The sequence below is a fragment of the Nannospalax galili genome, unplaced genomic scaffold (genome assembly GCF_000622305.1).
Source record: "Nannospalax galili isolate Female #2095 unplaced genomic scaffold, S.galili_v1.0 scaffold2810, whole genome shotgun sequence".
Taxonomy (NCBI): domain Eukaryota; kingdom Metazoa; phylum Chordata; class Mammalia; order Rodentia; family Spalacidae; genus Nannospalax; species Nannospalax galili.
This window is the reverse complement of record NW_008327211.1, coordinates 57,763-61,766: the sequence shown is the minus strand read 5'-3', so window position 1 is coordinate 61,766 and position 4,004 is coordinate 57,763. Positions and strand designations below refer to the sequence as shown.

Below are 4,004 nucleotides of genomic sequence, written 5' to 3'. Positions count from 1 at the left end.
CAACAATGATGAATATGGTTGGATCCTCCCCATGGTGCGGCACAGTTCTGATCACCTGGGAATCTAGGGTATCACATGGTGAATGGTGGAGATTCTAGGACCCAGGTCGGTCCCACCCCATGCTGAAGACTGTTCTCTGCCTCCCAGGTCGTGGACACTACTCATGACATAAAGAAAAGAACCAGAAAGAACCTTCAGGCTGTTCTGAAGAGCACAGCAGTACAGATGGTGCGATTCCTTGGATCATGTCTTGATATAGAGGCTCCCCTTGTACCCTTCTCAGACAGCATCCCCAGAAATAAATGTTGGTGTATGTGTATGTTTCTGCATGGGGTCACTCCAGTGCTTTAACATTTCCCTTTATTTACTATGTCATCCTAGGTCCAAGGCTGTTGCTTATCTATCCAAGAGCCTGACTAACCTCATTCCTTCTGCTCCACCTGGTATAGAGGTTGCCTCCTGAGTGTGGTGATCTGCTAAGAGAAGAGTACATGGGGGACACTGAGGACCCCCAGACCCTCCAACTACAGTTCAAAGAGATGATGGCAGACTTCACGTTCGTGATCCCTGCACTTCAATTGGCACATTTGCAACATGAGTACATACATAATCTCAGTAAATTCTTGGGTATAGTATAAGAGAGTGAAATCTTATCCAGGTACAGGTGAGGAAACAAATTACTGATACTCTGTTGATTTGCCAAAAACTACTTAGCCAGGAATTCTAGGGTCACTGTTTACCAAGGTTTTTCTCACAGTCAGTGCTCCACCTGGAACTCCTCACTTAACTATCCTGATTCCAGATAACTTTGTACCAAAGGATGATGTCACCAAATGCATGGTAGGATAGCTTTGGATGAGGGATAAGTACATTACTACATGCATTCCCAGGTTCCCATGCCCCTGACTACTTCTATAATTTCCTGCATCGGTGCAACTTCCTCAAGAGTTCCAGGCCATCCCATGTGAAGGCTGACCATGGTGAGGAGGTTGCCTTTGTCTTTGGACCCTTCTTCATGGGCATCAAACGTGACTCTTTCTTGTTTTGCATGACTTGAGTGGAGCTCCAGATGGGTACCTGAGGGATTTCTGAGCTCTCAGTCCAGTGAGAAAACTGAAGTTCTAGGAAAACACATTATCAAGTGTTTATAAACTCACAGCTCAAAAAGCTATACCAGTGTTAGGACTTGGATCCCTCCCATTCTAGCCCGAGCTAGAGGGAATGAGGTCACACTGGAGCAGAAATAAATTTGTGGGAATTAAATTAGAGACTTGGCTGGATCTTGAATCCCAGATGGTAATGGAGAGAGGTAAGTATGGATACAGTTGACATGGTAATTGTGGCACATGAGTGGGCACCTGCACGGGGTGGCCAGAACCTGGACCTCTGTCTACCTCATGTCTACAGTTGACTTCGCTGGGGAGGAGGAGCTGATGAACAGGAGGATGATGAAGTGCTGGGCCAACTTTGCACGACATAGTTGAGAGCATGCTGTACCTCACACTCCTCAGGGCTCCCATCAAGGGCTTTTTTTAACTGCAAAAATGAGTCCTTCGTTACATGATAGGGTTTTTCCCACCCTAGGACGCACTTAGACCGATCCTTTGTAGGTATTAATTGCTGGTCATCTTACCAGTGACTTGGCAGATGGCCCATAGTCCCATAATGCTGTGTGCTGGGCTTTAGATATTGTTTCTGAGAGGGAGGTACAGAACAGCCAGGTAACCTTGCTCTCCACAAGGAGCAGACACTAGTAGATGACTCTTGTTTCCATATATGCAACACTTGTCCCATCAATCCCCTCAACTCCCTGGCCTGCTTGTCCATGCCGTGTCCCGCAAAAGGGGAACAGATCTTGGATTATGGTGACCATCACCTTTCCCTGTGGGGGCATATCCACAGGAACCCCAACAGCGACGGCCTACCCTACTGGTCTGTGTTGGACCAGGATGAGCAGTACCTGCAGCTGGACATCAATCACACTGTGGGCCGTCACCTGAAGTCTAGAAGGCCGCAATTGTGGACCAAGACCTTGCCCCAGAAAATCCAGGAGTTAAAGTGAGTTCAGGACAAGCACACGGAATTGTAGTGCCCTGTGTCGGGAAAGGTGTGTGAGCTTGAGGGCTAATGACATTAAAGTCCATTGAGGAGCCTGTATTGATTCTTACATTCACATAAACATTCCTAACCTTTATATTTACCTTTTTCTCTAACATGTATGACACATCCTCTGCATGCCACTCTTTATCTTGCTGAGCCATCTTCTGTTAGACGCACTGAATAGATATTTCCGTAACAGTACTGATATGTCAGCCCCAAAGTCCCCCCCCCATCTTTTACACTCCTTTGGGCCTGCATTCCTGACTCAGAGTCCTATTGTCTCCCTAAGTTCAAGCTGTTCCAAAAAGTTCACAAAGTGCAAGCCTTGCTCTGTGATGTATATCTGTGGCTCCATCTATTTGGAGGCTGAGTCCAGGCATTCCAGGCCAACCTGAACAATACAGCAAGATGCACATCCCTTAATAATTCCCAAACTCATAAGCTGGGTAACTGATAAACAACAGAAATATATGTACCATTTTGTAGACTGAGAAGTCTAGGGTTAAGTTGCTGGCATATTAGCCATGTAACTAGACTAGTTCTTTGGCTCAAAGATTACACCTTGTGTCTTCTCTGAGTGGAATGTGCAAACAATGGTGCTCTGGACCTTCCAAGGGTCCCAGCTCTTAATATTAGAACATTAGAGATTAGCTTTCAGAAAAAGAACTTGACCTTCATAAGCTTTCAGACTTGAACTCTCTGGTATCAGCCGCTGAAGATGCCAACAACTGAAAAAAATCTCCATGCATTATCATCCTATATGAAATCTCATATATTTTTTTCTGAATGATGACTGGTCCACTTTCGTGCTAAGCAGAATGGAGCTGTTCAAGTTGGCTTAGGAGGAAGGCAGTTGACCAGAAGGTCCAGGCAGGTCTCTTCATCTTCTGAAGTTTGCTCTTCTTCTCAGGGATTCTTCAGACATTGTGAAGCCCACACTTGCCTGAGCATAGCACGTCGGTAAACAAGTTTGGATAATCATTGTGTCCAGGAAGTGGAAACAAGAGATCAATAAGTAAGAGAAAAGATTCCTGTCTCTGAATCCCTGAGGGTGTCCTTCTGCCTTTTAAAAGTGCTCCAGAAATTTCCTTGCTAACCCCCTACTCACTTAGGATGCTTATTTTCAGTTTCATCCATTTACCTTCAAATGTCATAGTTTTGGTATTATTCATAATGGATGAGTAATATTTCATTGTGTAAATATACCATATTTTCATTATCCATTCATCCATTCTTCAGTTAGACAAACAGATTGCTTCCATTTCCTTGCTCTTGTGAATATGAATGGACAGGTGTTTCTGTCATACAATACAGAGTCATTTGGGTACATGCCCAAGAGTGGTATCATGTGGGAGGTCTAGTATTAGTTTTTTGAGAAATATCACACTGATTTCCGTAGTGACTGTACCAGTTTACACTCCCACCAGCAGTATATAAGTGATCCCCTTTCCCCACATCCTTGGCAAAATTTGTCATCGTTTGTTTTTTGATCTTAGCCATTCTGACTGCAGTAAGTGGGACTCTCAAAGAGAGTCATTTGGGTACATGCCCAAGAGTGGTATCATGTGGGAGGTCTAGTATTAGTTTTTTGAGAAATATCACACTGATTTCCGTAGTGACTGTACCAGTTTACACTCCCACCAGCAGTATATAAGTGATCCCCTTTCCCCACATCCTTGGCAAAATTTGTCATCATTTGTTTTTGGATCTTAGCCATTCTGACTGCAGTAAGAGAGACTCTCAAAGTGGTTTTAATTTACATTTCCCTGATGACTAAAGATGTTGAACATTTTTATAGCATTTCGCAGCCATTTATGTTTCATCTTTAGAGAACTTCCTGAATATCTTCTTGCCTGAATTTTTAATTGAGTTGCTTGTTTAGTTGATGTTTAGGTTTTTTTAGT

The 4,004-nt window shown here is 43.9% G+C and overlaps 1 pseudogene; it reads left to right on the top strand.

Annotated features, from left to right (window-relative positions):
* LOC103733496 overlaps positions 1-2,089 on the top strand; it is a 6,863-nt pseudogene extending 4,774 nt beyond the window's left edge.
* Positions 2,090-4,004: the final 1,915 nt, after the last annotated feature.